The 17,344-nt window shown below is 47.2% G+C and overlaps 1 protein-coding gene and 1 long non-coding RNA gene across 5 annotated transcripts in view; both read right to left on the bottom strand.

Annotated features, from left to right (window-relative positions):
• Positions 1 to 17,344, bottom strand: part of NEDD4L (NEDD4 like E3 ubiquitin protein ligase) — a 370,199-nt gene that overhangs the window by 306,504 nt on the left and 46,351 nt on the right. The window lies entirely within an intron of this gene.
• Positions 3,144 to 16,124, bottom strand: LOC120880897. Its single transcript, XR_005725150.1, has 2 exons — positions 14,983 to 16,124; positions 3,144 to 3,364 (listed from the first exon to the last, which is right to left on the bottom strand). It is a non-coding gene; the product is annotated as an uncharacterized LOC120880897 (long non-coding RNA).

A 17,344-nucleotide genomic window follows, 5' to 3' on the forward strand; every position in this document is an offset into this window, starting at 1 on the left:
TTGGATGGCATCACCGACTCAATGGACGTGAGTTTGAGTGAACTCGGAGTTGGTGATGGACAGGGAGGCCTGGCGTGCTGCAGTCTGTGGGGTCGCAGAGAGTCGGACACGACTGAGCGACTGACCTGAAACACAGAGTCAGCACATGGCCCAGCAACTCCACTCCTAGTTATAAGCTCAACAGAAATGCAAACATGTTTGCAGAATAGCTCCTATGAGACTGTACAAGAATATACATGGGCTTTCACAGGAGAATTATCCACAGTTCAAAAAACTGGGAACACCCCAAATGTCTAACCGACAAAGCAGTTTTACAGCAGGGTTGTAATAGTTATATTACAGACTATATTCCACACCGTGAAACATTATTCGACAGTAAAAGGTAATGAAGTACTGACACAGGGTGCAACACGCGTGAGCCTTGAGAACATGCCGAGCGTAGGAAGCCAGTCACAAAGGACCACGGAGTGTGTGGTCCAGCTTCTCTGAAATGTCTGCAACAGGCAAACTCATAGAAACAGAAAGCCAGTTAGAAACTCTCTTTTCTGGGAAGGGGATGTGTGAGAGGTCTGGAGATGGGGTTTCATTCCAGGTAATAAAAATACCTTACAATTGTGAGGACAGTTGTATAATTCTGTGAACTGCACAGAGAGTGAAAGCCAGTGAACTGCACACTTTAAATGGGTGTACTGTATGCTTTGGGAATTCTGTCTCCATAAAGCTGTTTTTAAAAAAGGGCAAGTGCATTACAACATTTAGTTCATTAAATATACTTCTAGTTGAAGGCTAACAGTAACAAAAGAAATGTTCTTGGTCAAAGCGACATTTGCCTACATGTTCCTGTACTCACATAGTCATAAGCATATAATGACAAAAAGTAAGTTCAAAACTGATTTATAGTTCAGAAAAGGAAAACTAGTAAGGTTCAGCCTCTTATAAAACAACCTGAGTTAGGAAGGACCAAGATATGCTAGAAACCCATCACTAATATTTCAACATCACCTTAAAAGCCTAAAACAATGGTTTAGCTATGAGTAGAGGTCCATCACAACTTAAACAAGGCTCTGGTCTGTGCTGACACTGAGCTCACTCGAGGACCCAGCCCTACAGCGCAGCTGGGCTGCCCTCTGGACCATCCCCAGGCCTCTCAGCAGAGATCACTCCTCTGAGTCCTGCCTTGGCACAAAACCTACCTGGAGCCTCATCTGTTCTGTTTCTAATTAAAGGTGGTCTTGTGACCACACCTGGGCTCACTGGGGCAGGGAGATGTAATTCCACCAACTATCCTGAAGAGTGAAAAAGTTGATTTAAAACTCAACATTCAGAAAACTAAGATCATGGCATCCAGTCCCATCACTTCATGGGAAATAGATGGGGAAACAATGAAACAGTGAAACACTTTATTTTGGGGGTCTCCAAAATCACTGCAGATGGTGACTGCAACCATGAAATTAAAAGATGCTCATTCCTTGGGAGAAAAGCTATGACCAACCTAGACAGCATACTAAAAAGTAAAGACATTACTTTGCTAACAAAGGTCCATCTAGTCAAAGCTATGGTTTTTCCAGTAGTCATGTATGGATGTGAGAGTTGGACTATAAAGAAAACTGAGTGCAGAAGAATTGATGCTTCTGAACTGTGGTGTTGGAGAAGACCCTTGAGAGTCCCATGGACTGCAAGGAGATCCAACCAGTCAATTGTAAAGGAGATCAGTCCGGAATATTCATTGGAAGGACTGATGCTGAAGCTGAAGCTCCAATACTTTGGCCACATGATGTGAAGAACTGACTCATTGGGAAAGACCCTGATGCTGGGAAAGACTGAAGGCAGGAGGAGAAGGCAGAGGATGAGATGGTTGGATGGCATCACCGACTCAATGGACCTGAGTTTGAGCAAGCTTTGGGAGTTGGTGACGGACAAGGAAGCCTGGTGTGCTACAGTCCATGGGGTTGCAAAGAGTCAGACACAACTGAGTGACTGAACTGAACTGATCCTAAAGAGGAAAGATCTAGACATTTGTGAGCAATGGTGACACCCCTAGACACCAAATCTCAAGCTCTATTCCTCGGGGCCAACCGTCCAGAGACAGGCACTTGCATTCACTGTCCTTTCCATATGTACACAATTCCAGATGGAGGCATTGGCCAGCTACCTGTGGGAAAGAAGGACCTGTACTGTCCCCAGGCACCTCCAGGTCATCCAATCAAAGATCAGCACAGTATCTGCTCCCCTTCTCTCCTCCCCAGCCTCTGTATGAATGGCTCCATTATCCACCTAGACACCCAAGCCACCAACAGAAACCCAGAGTCATCTCCACCCCAGCCACATCCATCCGAACACCAGCCCCCTCAACAGCTCTGGAAGTGGTGCTCTTCTCCAGACTCCAGTAGCTACAGCCCTAGTTTAGGACCGTGGTCTCATCTGGATCATCATAAAGCCTTTCTAAAACTCTTCATCAGCATGCATCTTGCCTCCGCTCCAAACCATCCTGTGACACCATCAGTTGAGTCTTTCTCAACTGCTACTATTATCGCCGCCCAATCAGAATATCTCAGCGGCTTCACACTGCCTGTGATCTGTCCCCTTTTCATGTCCGGTCTTGCTCTCCTCTATCCCCATGTGGCACACGGACACCCTAAACTGCTGCTTTTCAACCATGCCATGCACCCCCTCCTGTATCTCCAGACACGCCATTACTACTGTCTGAGAAATTTTCCACTCTGGGTGATTTCTCCCCAATATTCAGATTTTAATTCAAGTACTTGCTCCCCTGTGAAACTCTTCCTGCCAAACTCCTTTTTCTCAGAGCAGCCCTCTTTAATACCTGCAGAGCTGCACAAGCAAACCTGGTGGGCAGTGCTTACACCCTCCTGGTCCCCCTCAGCTGGCCTGGAAGCTTGCCGAGGGCAGGGGCCGATCTTTTTCCAATCACTGTTTCTCAGACCTTTTCTTTTTTTCAGTTATTTATATATATATTTCCAGATTACTTTCCTTTACAGGTTATTACAAAATACTAAATTCCCTTTGTTATAAATACTTGTTGCTTATCTATTTTATGTATAGTTTGTATGTGTTAATCGCACGCTCCTAATTTATCCTTTCTCCCTTTTCTCTTTGGTACTGGTAATTTTTCTATGTCAGACTTTTTTTTTGTTATTGAATGAATGAGAATATTAATCCAAAGCTGACATTTCTTCTCCTCTCTTGTTAAAAAAAAAATTTTAAGGCCTCTAATTTATCTGCATAACTATATCCTCCATCAACTTTCCACTTTTTTTTTTTTTCTTTTGGCCGTATCATGTGGCTTGCAGGGTCTTCGTTCCCAGACCAGGGATCACACCCAGGCTGTGCTTCTTTGGAACCACTGGACCACCAGGGACTCCCCTCCATCTCCTTGGATAATCTTAAAGACTGTGCCCCACGGGAAAGACAGCACGACTAGAACCCTCACATATATTACCGCATGTACACACTCTGCCAACCCACTGAAATATGTATAATCACCCACTTCTCACAGCTGAGGAAATTGAAACTCTGCCAATTTGTGTCATATGGTAAATCTGACAAGGCTAGTGACAAAGCCGAGATTTAAACCCAGATGGTCTTACCTCCAAATTTAAGCTCCACTACTCCACAATTTGGTGATTAAAATAATAACATTTATTAATAAGAAAACTAAGGCATACTTAGGAACTTTAATTTTAGAAAATTTACATCACCTGTTTTTCTACAGCCATAAACTCAAACAACTCTGGAGTAAAAGGCATTGGGACCAACTCTCCCCTGGTAAGACCGTGTTATGACCCTGTCTGTCATTTCCTGCTCCATACACATCTGCTTGATGATGGACTCTGATGTCTTTCAGAACAACACACCGTGTCTCAGGCTGCTGTTTAGCACCCACAGACAGCCACCCAGGATCTTTTTTATTGGCGGGGGTGGGGGGGTAGGTAGGGGTGGGCATGCCAGGCAGCATGTGGGGTCCCAGTTCCCTAACGAGAGATCAAACCCACTGCCTTGGAAGGTGCGGAGTCTTGACCACTGACCACCAGGGAAGCCCATGCCACGCAGCATGTGGGATCTCGGTTCCCTAACAAGAGATCAAACCCACTGCCTTGGAAGTGCAGAGTCTTGACCACCGACCACCAGGGAAGCCCCCTCAGGACCTCTTCTAACGCACCAAGCTCGAATCAATCATGTGTCTGCTGATCCCAGATCACTGTATCCCGGCGACGCTCCTCTTATCGCACAAAGAGCTCCTTCCTCTTTGTCTGTGACCGGCTACTATGAAAACCATGTCTGGTATCAAAAATCTGCCTCCACTGGGCCCACCATTCCCTGATTCTGCCTTCATATCCGTTTTTGATATCTGGGTGTTCACTTCCTCTGGTTTTGATTACTCATGGTGGCTCAGACAGTAAAGCATCTGCCTACAATGCGGGAGACCCACGTTGGATCCCTGGGTCAGGAAGATCCTCTGGAGAAGGAAATGGCAACCCACCCCAGTACTTTTGCCTGGAGAATCCCATGGATGGAGGAGCCTAGTGGGCTACAGTTCATGGGGTCACAAAGAGTCGGGCATGACTAAGCGACTTCACTTTCACTTTCATTTCCTGTTATGGACTGAATTGTCTCTTCTGAAAATTCACAGGTTGAAACCCTAACTTCCAGAACCTCAGAAGGAGACTGTATTTAGACAGAGTGTGTTTAAAGAGGTAACTATGTTCACATGAAGTCATCAGAGCAGGTGCTCATCCAGCATCATCAGTTGGATCAAGCAAGGTGCCTGTATAGGAGGAAACTCGCACAAAGGAAAGACCCTGTGAAGACACGGAAAGACCAACCATCTACAAGCCAAGGCAAGGGCCCAAAGACGGAATCAAGGCTGCAGACAAACTTGACTTTGGACTTCCAGCCTCCAGAACTGCGAGAAAATAAGCGTCTGTTATGTAACCCATCCAAACTGTACTACCTTGTCATGGCAGCACAAACAGGGTTAACATGTTTCCTTATCATTCTCCGGCCACGTCAGCCAAGACGCAGAGAGGGAATGGTTTGGGGACAAGTTCAGATCCTGTCTCAGCCCCTTTCCAACCCTGTGACTTGGGGCAAGTGGTTGAAATTCTCAACAAAAAACAGGCAGGACACCACATGCTGTGCATGACTGTTGAGAATTAAACGTGATGGAGAATGTTAATGTACTTTATTTCTATAATAATAACTATGGTTTTAAAAAACTTACCATCTGCCCAGCACTACTCTCAACACTTTATATACATTAATTCATTGAATCCTCCACAGATATAGAGAACTAGTGGTTACCAGTGGAGAGAGGGGAGGAGGAGGGGCAGACGAGAGGTACGGGATTAAGTGGCATAAACCATTAGGTATAAAATAAGCTCCAAGAATATATCGTACAACACTGGCAATATAGCAAATACCATAACTAGAAATGGAATATAACCTTTAAAAGTTGTGAGTCACTATATTGTACACCTGTAACACATATTACTGTAGATCAACTATATTTCAATTTTGAAAAATTATTTAATCCTCATAACACCCCTAACATGAGTTCTTCCTTAGCCTGCTTTATAGAAGATTTGCCCAAACTCACATGTGAGAAGTAGAAGGGGACCTTAACCAGGCAGCCTGGCTCTGACCGTGACCACCACCCCTGATTCCTCCACCCAGAGGGCGAGGTCTGCATCTAACTCTTGAATCCCCAGCACCTGGTTCTCAGGAGACTGAACAACTGGGCACCTGTGACCTCTCCAAGAGCGGCAGCTTTCAGGAGATTTTTGGTAACTGCCCCAAAGTGGCAGGTTCCAAATTATCTTAAATACCTAAGCTTCAGCTAAGATATTAAAACCCTGAGCTAGAGCTAAAGAGGCAAGACTTAAGAGCAAATATAAAGGAACTCCCATGACCCCAGAATAAACTCCATCCACAGTTCTGGACACAAGGTCCCCATCGGGAAACTGACCTGGATGGCATCTCAGGACTCAAGGCCACTCCTGTAGCAGGGACACCCCCGCATCGGGAGGTCATCCCCATGAGTGACCCCGACATCTGGACTGGGCCTCCAGGAAAAGGCAGGCCTTTCCTCTCACTGGACACACCCAAAGCCAGCCTGAGGACGGCTCTTACTACTGGGCAACGTGGCCTTCGCTGTGCTGCAAGCCGAGGCAGCCAGCAGTGGCTCCTCTCACACATCCCTTTCTCAGGACAGTTCTTGAAATCTAATGGCTCTGGAAGGCTGACCCCTGGAAAATGCAAAACAAGTGCTTGACAAGCTAGTCGGTCAACATCACAGACTGCGACCTTCACCAGATCATTTCTCATGGGTCACCTTTTGTATTTCTTTCTTTCAAAAAGCACCATTTGAAAACACAACAACAAAAACCCTGGAGTCATTCAATTTGGTTCCCTAAAACTAAGATGTAGTGAGACGGTTTGGGCTGTTAGGTGCTGGAGTCAGCTTCACAGTATCACACTGACCTGTGACACAAGGCCAGGATCAATACCACCTATTTCCTTATTTTCATAATATAAATAAGAAACAGGAGTGAAAAAATAAACACATGGCCTAGGGGAAAAAAAGCAACTTGGGCTAGAAAACATTACCAATGATCCCCAAGTAAAACAAACAGATTCCTTTGTTAATTTAAAAAATTTAGACTGAAATCTTGATTTTCTATAACATTCTTTGAAAGTGTTATTCACTTGTGTCCGACTGTTTCCGACCCCATGGACTGTAGCCCACCAGGCTCCTCTGTCCATGGAATTCTCCAAGCAAGAGTACTGGAGGGGGCTGCCATTTCCTTCTCCAGGGGGTCTAAGTATTTATTAAGCTGCTACTATGCACTGCCAGGTCCAGAAGCCTCGACGAATAAGCCTCAAAGAATAAGATGCACTTCCCTACCCTCAAAAGTCTTGGTCTGCTGGGGAAGGTCGCGTGCTACCTGCATAGTAACACAAGCATAGCCTGTACCGTAATGCGGGGAAAGCAAGAGATGGGGAGGAGGGATCCTCAACAGCAACTCAAAAATGAATGAATGCTATACAGTGTCACGATGGTGCATGGTGGCATTCCTGGGCATCAGACGTCTCACCCTACGGTCTCTTTGCTGCCAAATTTCCAGAAGCCAGGACACGTACAGGGCGACCATTTCTTTCAGCTGCCAGTCACATAGCTGTCAGCCTGCCCCCTCCGCGCCCCTCTCCCCCCAGGTAGCTGATGTCTATCCACACCTCGTAAGCCAGGATTTTTCATCAGTTCCTAATGCCTGCTGGAGGCGTCGCTGGTGGCTCAAAGGTAAAGAACTGTCTGCCATTGCAGGAGATGCAGATTGGGTTCAATCTCTGGGTCCGGAAGGTCCCCTGGAGACGGAAATGGCAACCCACTCCAGTATTCTTGCCTGCGAAATCCCAAGGACAGAGGAGCCTGGTGGGCTTACAGTCCATGGGGTTGCAAAAGACACGATTTAGCAACTAAACAACAATGCCTGCTGATCTTGACCTTCCCTTTCCTAGAAGGAGATGAGGGTCCACCAACCGACCTGTTACTATCCCACCTCTAGCTTTCTCTGCTTTTCCGAGAAGCTCAGCACACCTGTCTGCCATAGAGGACACAGCTCAGAATGCTCACAGGCAGAGTGGTGGTTATAGCAACGATGGGCACATCAATTACCATGTATGCATATGGTAACTTATGTACACAGGGAGCCCTCGACTTGTACCGTTGTAATGAAAATGACCACGCAAACCGAAACCTTGCAAAGCTACCTTATCATTGGAAAAAACCACAATTGTTCTGTGACCTCTAAAAACTTGTTAAAATATTAAACACTCTTGCCAGTGTATAGGGAAATTTTTACACACAGTAAAACTCCTACCATTTGAAACACTGAGCATTGAAATGTTTTCTTTGTTAAAAACATATCATGAATAGTTTAAAAATGCCAGCTTCTTAGAGCATAATTAACAATACAAGGAAGCACCTTGTCTATACCTTGGCCAGCTCTTATACAGTCGGGCGTCTACATCCAAGGGTTCAATATCCTCGGATTCAGCCAACCACAGACTGAAAACATTTGGTTGAAAAAAATTCCAGAAGGTTCCAAAATGCAAAACTTGAATTTGCAGCATGCCGGCAACAATTTACATAGCATTTACACTGTATTAGGTATTATAAGTAATCTAGAAATAGTTTCAAGTGTACATAGGTAGATGTATGGAGGTTATATGCAAATATTATGCCATTCTATATAAGAGACTTGAGCATGCCTGGATTTTGCTATCCTCATGGGTCCTGGAACAAATCAATTCCCAGAAGATATAGGGGGACAACTGTATTTCTTAATTGAATTCACATTAAACGTTTTGAAGCAAACAACTCAAAGGCACTTAGTACATTCACAAGGTTGTGTATAAGCACAACCTCTATCTAGTTTTGAAACATTTTCATCACTCCAGGAAACCCTGTACCCATTGAGCAGTTACTCCACCCTGAATTTCCCTTCCAACGTTTAACTCCTTTGCTGCACCCTGGTCTTAAGTTAGCCTATTCCCTTGCAGTTTTTGACGTTTTTGTAACATGTCACACTGGTTTATCACAGGAGGACAAGGCAGAAACCCTAACACACACTTTGCTGTCTGTGCAAGAACTGAGTGTCGTGTGCAATGACCAATCACCAAGAGACTACAGGAAGTGGTGTGGTTGGTCACTGACCACAAGGCACATCTGTTATTTATATAGCGATTTGTGAACTGAAACATGAGCATTAAACAGTGTTTTTTATGCAATTACTCACAGTTCAGTTAACACACTGGAATAAATGAAATTTGAATTGTGTTAAGGGACTGGTATTATTTAATGCACGGTCACAAGCTGCTGCATCACCAGAACTGTGCAAAGTGAGGAATGTCTACATACGTGGGCATACAGTAATATAAGGGCTTTCCCAGGAGGCCCAGTGGTAAAGAACCTGCCTGCCACTACACTACAGGAGACGTGGGTTTGATCCGTGGGTCAAGAAGATCCCCTGGAGAAGGAAATGGCAACCCACTCCAGTATTCTTGCCTGGAAAATCCCACAGACAGAGGAGCCTGGTGGGCTACAGTCCATGAGTTTGCAAAAGAGTTGGACACGACTTAGCAACTGAACAACAACATAGTAATGTAAACTTATATACACACATTTACGCACAATTCATAGATCGTGTATAGTTAGTAGTGTGAGAATGAGCAGCACTGCAGTGAAATCAGCGCCACCAGAGAAATCAATACACAAAATGCAGGGCCTGCTCTCCGTCCCACTCAGTGGGTTCTGGACCCACAGCCACTGAGCGCCCAGGGGGCACAAGCCAGCTCAGCCCGACCCTCGTGACGAGCATCTTCCACCTTTCTTGTCCCCTGTGACCTCAGACACCAGATCACGGGCTGGTTTGGGGCCCGGGAACAAAGGCTGAGCAGCTGGAAAGCAACGGCCAGAGGTTCAACGTTTCCATATTACATTTGTATATGGCCTATTTTATTTGACCACACATATTTTCAGAAGGAAAACAAAATGATCTCAACATTGGGCCTACGAGAAGGCCCTGAGCAAGAATTCCCTAAAAATGCATACTATTCACTGTACAGAATTTTTGTCACACAGATGCAGAGGCCAAAATTTTCAGGTTATAAAATGGCAAGTTTCAGGTGATGAGTAACTGTCTGTTTTGTTTTGCTTTTTTGAGACTTTCCAGGACCCGTGCTTCTGTAGACAGACACATGGGCTCAGTTCTCCAAGTGCTTGACCCTCCACTAGGTACCGCCTCTAACGCAAGGGATATGTTATCCTGGTGCAGTGTTGGGAAGCGGAGAAGGAGCCAGAGGAGAAAGGAAACTGTACACCCAACACTATTTCCAAATGAATTATTGGCAGCTTGGAAAAAAATGTTTAGGAAAAGAAAAACAGAGAAAAGGATAAAATCGGGCTTGGGATGAAGTCACTACATAACCAACCAATCAAGGAATACGATACACAGACTCTCCATGGTTGTTAAGCTCCCTGGCAGGCAGATCGACATGGGTAGCTCAGTAAGAGGGTTAACCACTTGCTTCTAAACTAATTTAAGATAATATCCCCATTCATTTCATCATGAATAATTCACCGACTTTCCAAGAAGCACCAAATTAAACAGGAAAAAGTCTTCTACACTGGCTCCTCCCCTTCTCCTGGTTTACTCTTGACACTTGCTACAAAATAATTGACAAGGGCAGGACCAAGCATCTGAAGAAGTTTAAAAAGGCATCTGTCCTCCAACAAAAATTCATATAATAGAAACAATTTTGAATGCAGTTCTCTCTTTCATGATGCCATTCTGTGGGCTACTGAAGTGCAGATACACAAATATCTGATTTGCACACGGAGGCCCACAGGTCCTCAGTGCGATGGAAACACGGTGGCCTGTTACTTAAGTGACACTTGAGTAAACCTAGAAGCACTGATTTGAAACCTCAGCCCTCATTACCCAAAACAAAGCATCAGCTCTTTCCGCGACCAGGCACTCCAGACACCAAATGCAAATTAAGCCAACAGGACAAAACCCGTATTCAGAAGGCGCAGATTGCAAAAGCCTTGTTCTGAGTTCAGCCATTCATGGGCCCTAAGGAGGACACGGCCCGGGAGAAACACAGCTGGGCCACACTCAACATCCCCAGAAGCCATGCCTCTTTTACAACCGAAGTGTTTGGTTCCACTTATCTTTCTCTTTAATCAGTTTCCTTTCCTGCTTGGCTCTGTAATGATGAAAACTGTCATTTCATCTAAAAGAATGAGACAGGCATTCTTAGACTTAAAATCAATTTTTTTTTAAACACCCTAAAAGAAATGTCATACGCTAACATCCATTTCCATTAACTCCTGTTAACAGTGACGTGGGTAAGAAGGTCTTTTCTTAGGTTTTTTCCGAAAAGCCAAATTACCTTTGGATTGAGAGTTTGGGATTAATACATGCAAACTTATGTATAGAATGAATAAACAAAGTCCTACTGTGTAGCACTGGAAACTATATTCAAAAACCTGTGATAAACCATAAAGGAAAAGAATATTTAAAAGTGTTTATGTACGTATATGGAGAAGGCAATGGCACCCCACTCCAGTACCCTTGCCTGGAAAATCCCATGGACAGAGGAGCCTGGAAGGCTGCAGTCTATGGGGTCACTAAGAGTCGGACAAGACGAGCAACTTCACTTGCACTTTTCGCTTTCATGCATTGGAGAAAGAACTGACAACCCACTCCAGTGTTCTTGCCTGGAGAATCCCAGGGACGGCGGAGCCTGGTGGGCTGCCGTCTATGGGGTCGCACAGAGTCGGACACGACTGAAGCGACTTAGCAGCAGCAGCAGCATGTACGTATAACTCAGTCATTTTGCTGTACAGCAGTAATTAACACAACATTACAATTCAACTATACTTCAATAATAAGTAAAATAAAGGGGGGTGATGGTTCTGGGAGGAAAGAAAGTAAGCCAAAAAATAAGGTTTTTTAGATATTTGCCACCATCCACAGGGTTTACTTCCACCAGAGAATATGGCTTACACAAGAGTCAAAATGTCCCCCAGTGGAGAAATAGGAATATTTTAGCCAAGTCTTAGCCTGGGCAGTGTCTCCAGTGTGGGAGGGGTGCCCAAAGAGTGCATCACACCCACCCACAAAACCCGGGTTTAGGGGAACGTGCTGGTGTGGAGGGGGTACAGGACCTGTCCTTACAGGTCTGTACACTGAAGTCACCCGGGAAAGGAAAGTCCTTCCCACCAACTACCCTCAAAAGCAGGTGCAGGAAATACCCACCATACTGCTCTGGCCTCCAGAAGAACTGGCTTTCCGAAGCCACCGTCTAACATCATAATCCTCAACTTTCCAAGAGAAATTTCCGAATCAACCAGGATGACTCTGCCAGGCAAGGACGTGCCCTTCGCCACGCAACCCCTCCTAGATTTCACCCCCAGCCAGACCGCGTCCCCACTCAGACCCCGCCCCCAGCCAGACTGCCTCCCAGCCAGACTCCGCCCCCAGGCCCCGCCCCTGGCCAGACCTCCTCCCACCCAGACTCCGCCCCCACCCGACTCCGCCCCCAGCCAGGCCCCACTTCCCCAACCAGACCCTGCCCCCCCCCAGTCCAGCACCAGGCTGGCAAAACACTCCAGCATATATTCTGATGAACACACAGCTGCCAGGAGGACGTGGAGCTTGCCTTCCTTCAACTGAGCAGCCCTCACCCCAGCAATTGCTCTCCTTGTTCTGGCTGCCAGGAAACTGAGAACTACCTGAAATCTATTTCCTAGCCCTTCCTTCCTGGTTCTGTTCATCATTCTCATTGTGTTGGGCCTGCACTTTTATTGTAAGCTGTCCCATTATTTTCTATAGCAGGTAGCGTACCAAACAACCAAAAGCAGGATATCACCTCTCTGACATGAGGCTGGGTGTCCTTGAAGGGCTTTTCCGCTCTGTGCATGGACACTTACGTAGCCGCTCAAACTACTCCTCAATCTCAACACTCTCAAGGACCACGCCACACCTCTTTGGGTCTACTTCAAACGCCCAGGCCAACATTTAAGAATATAACTTTTCCATTCACATAGAGATAAGAAGTTGCAGAACAAAGAATAATATGAATCCTGGAGAATCACAGGAACATCATGACTCGACCTAGGTGGACAGATGCAAGAACAAAGGATTCCTACAGTAAGAAGTTTGTCACAACCAAGGACACTGCCTTCCCTTTAAACATCAACCAACGGCACCGACTTCCCTTTAAACATAAAAGAAGTCTGAATTCTATCTCAGATAAGGTGGGTTCTTTGGAACCCTAGTTCATCATCTTCTCAGTCTGCCGGCTTCCTGAATAAAGTCACTGTTCCTTGCCCCAGCAACTCATCTTTTGATATGCTGGCCTGTCATGCAGAGAGTAGCACAAGCTTGGACTCAACAACATGAACACCTCCAAATGCCTGTCACCCTCGTCTGGCACACTGTCCCAGGTCTGTATCTGAGACCACTCCTCTCTTTTGATTACCATCTGCAGACCTGACTCCAGTATGTGCTACTCAGAAGAGAAGGTCCTTGGGCTCAACTAAGCCTAACTTTAGATAGCATGTCACACATGCCCTGACTCACTCCAACCAGATAAAGACCCGAGAATTCCTGCTATTGTGCTGAGGATACAACTTGGGGCTCTGACTTTTGTCTCTGACATCCTTTGCGAATAAAAGAGCAGGGCACTTGGCCTGGAGCTGTATCCGTTCAACCACGCAGGTCAGTTGTGTGTTCTCCCTTTACTCCTCGTGGGAACGGAAGGTTTCTCCCACTTGGAATGGCCCATGCGTTCACAGCCTGCTTGTAGACTCCAGATGAATTCTGGCCAAGGATTCAGCAGCTCTGTGTTCTAAACACCACTTAGCACAGAGCTGGCACTGCTAAGGCACCATCCTGACAGTAAGTTACAATAGTCTCATTTCCCTCCCATCAGAATAAAAAGCCACAGAGCTGGAGGATTATGTCCTATGTCTTGGGAACAAAACAAGCCATCATGCATTCCCCTTATTTTTTCTTTCTTCCTTTTTTTTTTTTTTTTTTTGGTAATTTAAGGAAGATTTCTAAATGGTGTGCCACTTGAGATGCCACAGTTTGATCTGCAATTTTATGAAGCACTGACCTTAGTGCTCTGAAGATTAAAATCTTAAATGGCTAATGTTAAATCAGTGAGGAGAAAACCCCCAAGCTTCTAACCGCCACCTGCTGTTCTTCCACACACCAATTTGCTGCACTGATACCAATTTTGCAAGGCTGAGAAGAGTTCATGTCTGAACACAAACACATTCCGTGATTGATGGACGTCAGGACGGACGATCATACGGTTCCACTGTGAGAGCAGTAACTCATGACAGCACAGAGAAGCAGAGAGCTGGCTTCTGAATGCACCGAGGCTCCTTGTTTTAAACAAAACTCACCACGACACGAAATGTAGCTTTACACAAAAGCCAGGGTGGGGAGTTTCAGGTAAAGACAACCACAGAATGACTTTTGTCATCAAACCTCTCTGTAAGGTAATTCAGCATTGAAACATAATCCTCACACAGCTATTGGTGATAAAGTACCCCCTAGAGATGGTGGCTCAGGTGGTAAATAAATCTGCCTGCAATGCAGGAGACCTGGGTTCAACCCGAGGGTTGGGAAGATCCCTTGGAGAAGGGAAAGAGAATGGCTACCCACTCCAGTATTCTTGCCTGGAAAATTCCATGGACAGAGGAGCCTGGCAGGTTACAGTCCTGAGGTTGCAAAGTCCATGGGGTTGCAAAGAGTCAGACACAACTGAGCAACTAACACTTTCACTTCTCACTTTCAGAGTTGAAAACATAAATAAAAAGACAGACACTAACAGTAGGTTCTACCAAGGAGTCCCATTGGGAAGAGACCAGCTCATTCCAGTAAAAGCAGCCCCAAAATGTAAACACTTGGCATTCCCGAAACCTAAGGCCTAAAATTCTAGATCCTATGAGACAAAGCTTTCTAACAGAATCAAAAGTGTGTTGGTATGCCTTGGTTTTTTATTTTTGTTTGGGGGGGTTTTCTTTGCTTGTTTTTTCAGTCAGACCTCACGCAGCATGGCTTCCTTCCCTGGTGGTTCTGATGGTAAGAAATCTGCCTGCAAAAACACTCTCAGTTTTTCACCTGGCATGCAGGATTTTATTTCCCTACCAGTGATTGAACCCGTGCCACAGCATTGGAGTGTGTGTGTGTGTGTTAGTTGCCCAGTTGTGTCCAACTCTTTGCAACCCCACAGACTGCAGTCTGCCAGGCTCTTCTGTCCATGGGATTCTCCAGGCAAAAATACTGGAGTGGGTTGTCATGCTCTCCTCCAGGGAGTCTTCCCGACCCAGGGATTGAACCCGCGTCTCTTGCAACACAGGCAGATTATTTACCATCTGACCAGAGTATTAACCACTGGGACTGCCAGGGAAGCCCCAGGGCATGCCTTATTTTATGCTTAAATAAGAACACTAGGAAATGCCCCCAGTGAGAAAAAGAAGAAAATATGGAAATGATTACAGGGAACCCACAGAAACATTCAAACTCCACGGAGGATTTGCAGCCCCACTGTCTCAGCATCCAGGAACCACGTGGGTGAGGGTTCCGTGTGATGCTGGGCGGTGGGCACCTCCAGCCCGATGCCCTCCCAAGGCTGTCCCTCCATCCTTCAGGCCAGACTAGGGGGTTGTGGGTGGGGGGGAGGGGGGTCTGCAATTAGCCCCACCCACCTGTCCAGACCTCACCCTCGCCCCACTGCCCCCCACCCTGGGCAAATCCAATTATGCCACATCCTCTGAAGGGACCCTGGTACTTTCCGGCCTCACCCCTGTGTCCACACTACTCCCACCGCCTGGGATTAACAACCCCCCATCCCCACCCCACCTCCATTTTATCTTTCAAACGCCTGCCCGCCCTGCAAGGCCAGCTCACAGCACAGCCTCATCTGAAGGGATAGAGCCGCCCCCTTTCCTGGACAGCATAGGCCCCAGGCTTCCCCAGGCTCTGGGACAACACAGACGCACAACAATGAGTGAGGCAACCAGTGAGCAAATGAATCAGAAGTGAGCAGGTGTGAGGGGGGAGGGATGAATGAGTGGGAAGGGGAGCAGAGGAGAGGGAGCAGGGGCACGTTTTCTCCCCTAAGGGCACACTCCGCAGCACCAGCCACTATACAGTCTTTGCTCCCTTTCCCAGTAAGCACCGAGCAGCCAGGCCCTCAGTAAGGCTCCCCTGGATAACCGTGGCCCTCCTCACCCCGCTCCGTGGCCCTGGGAGCCAAGCGCAGCTCAATAAACAGCAGACAAGCAGCCCCTCAGGAACTAAGAACTCAGATCAACGACATCACGTTGGGAGGAAGGAAAAGAATGAGGAATAAGGGCTTCCCCAGTGGTCCAGTGGTTGAGTCCACTTTGCAACGCAGGGGACATGGGTTCGCTTCCTGGTCTGGACGATCCCACTTGCCGTGGAGCACCTGAGTCCATGCACCGCCACTGTTGAGCCCGCGAGCCTCAACTACTGAAACCTGTGTGCAGCAAGAGAAACCAGCATAAGCAGCAGCCTGCACACGAGCAGAGTGCGCCCTGCTCACCGAAGCTGGAGAAAAGCCCGCAGCAACGAAGACCCGGCACAGCCAAAAGCAAATACATACATAAAACTGTTTAAAAAAAACAAAGAGTAAAAACCTCCTGAACTGCAGCGTAACCTGTAACACATCTAGAAAGATGTCTGAGTCTATATATATTTACAATCAGTGGACAATCTGAAATTTTCAGGGCACACCTAGAGCCTTCTAAGCGGTCAACCCAGCAGTTGGGAGAGCCTCAACGCTGCCTAAATTTAAAACCACCACCAAGCCTTTGTTTTTAAACTCATAGGCCATGAATGAGCTTCCCTGTGACTCAGCCAGTAAAGAAATCTGACCACAATGCAGGAGACCTGGGTTCGATCCCTGGGCTGGGAAGATCCCCTGGAGAAGGGAAAGGCTCCCCACTCCAGTATTCTGGCCTGGAGAATTCCATGGACTGTATAGTCCATAGGGTTGCAAAGAGTCAGACACGACTGAGAGACTTTCACTTCACTTCACTTCAGGCCATGAACACGGAAACCCTCTTTGAATTCTTCCTTCAGATTTCCTTTCTAGGTGTTTGTGGCAGATTGGCGGCAACAGTCTGCACTATGAGCCCACACATTTCTCATGTGCCCCTGAGGCAGCTCCACAGGTACGGGGTCTGCCTTCACCCCCACACCCCCAGCTGCCTGGTCTCCCAGCCCCCCAGGATCCCACCGCCCCATCCAGGCCGGCCCTGGGCCGTGTGATCCACTGGCAGAGACGAAAGCCAGTTCTGCAGGGGTGGAGCAGGGACAGCTGGGCCCTGAAGTGTGATCAACTGAGAAGCAAGGGGCGACGGGGTGCACGCAGCCAGAGCACACGGAGCGCACGGGAGCTCCAGGCAACGCGGGAGCGGCGGGCCGGAAGGGCCGGGGCGGCCAGGCGAGGCTGCCCTGCAGCTGAGGAGGGCTTTTCGCAAGCTGCACCGGAGACCTGGGCCTTTACTTTGCACAACATGGAGACAGGCACCGGCCACCCCAGTGACAGCGCCAAGGGACGAGGGGAGGGGGGAGTCGGGCTTCAAGAAAACGTGCCACGGGCCTGCCTCCACTGTTCCGGTAGCGCCGGGGTGGGGCTGCACATCTCCCGCCAACATCATACCAGGTGGGCAGCCAGCGGTAAAGACTGGCTCCCATGTGCAACATCCAGTAGG

Source organism: Oryx dammah, unplaced genomic scaffold (genome assembly GCF_014754425.2).
Source record: "Oryx dammah isolate SB20612 unplaced genomic scaffold, SCBI_Odam_1.1 HiC_scaffold_22, whole genome shotgun sequence".
Lineage (NCBI taxonomy): Eukaryota > Metazoa > Chordata > Mammalia > Artiodactyla > Bovidae > Oryx > Oryx dammah.